General features: G+C 45.2%; 1 protein-coding gene across 1 annotated transcript in view; it reads right to left on the minus strand.

Annotated features, from left to right (window-relative positions):
* LOC127749402 (uncharacterized) overlaps positions 1-712 on the minus strand; it is an 11,068-nt gene that overhangs the window by 5,460 nt on the left and 4,896 nt on the right. The window lies entirely within an intron of this gene.

Consider the following 712-nt stretch of genomic DNA (forward strand, 5'->3'; position numbering starts at 1 on the left):
ACAGACAGAAAAAGTTTTTTCCGACCAGACGGAGTAATAGGCTTCGCTAATCGCTCAGCCAACCAGACGGAGTCATAGGCTTCGCTAATCGCTCAGCCAATTATGTTCTAACAAAAAAAAATTCATTGCAGTGATGGCGTCTTTTCACGGAAAAGAACAAGGGTACAGAACCCACCTACCCCAGCTGCACGACCCCAGACGGCTGGCAGGTCAGGCCGGCTCCCCAAAGTTCAGCCCATGGGAACCGTCCCATTCCCCCCTCCCCGCAACCCTCAGCCACAGGCACGCCAAGTGCAATTGATTGTAAGTGTTCTTATATGATAATTTATTATTTTTGAGATATTTTTTTCCCTTCTTAAACGTGCAATTGATAAAAAATAATTCTGTTTTTTAGGATGACGTCGACATGGATGATGTGGTTTTGGCAAAGAGGATGAGGAGGAAGTGATTTTTGTACCCCTATTTTTTCATGATAAGTTTTGTTTTGTACCCCTTTTTTTTCCATGATCAGTTTGTTCATGGTAATAATCATGATAATAATCATGTTTTTAGCCCGCCCTTCTGCTTTTAAACAAGGTAGATGTACGCCAGACCACGTCTCGCGTAACAGGCTTCGCGATACCTCACGAAACACTGTTACGCTGCGACGCGCCTGGCATACATCTACCTTGGCCTGCGGCGCTGACACCCGAGTCAGGTAGTGCAAAAATGT

This window comes from Frankliniella occidentalis, unplaced genomic scaffold, assembly GCF_000697945.3.
Source record: "Frankliniella occidentalis isolate FOCC.00 unplaced genomic scaffold, Focc_3.1 Scaffold51, whole genome shotgun sequence".
In the NCBI taxonomy this organism is placed as follows: Eukaryota; Metazoa; Arthropoda; class Insecta; order Thysanoptera; family Thripidae; genus Frankliniella; species Frankliniella occidentalis.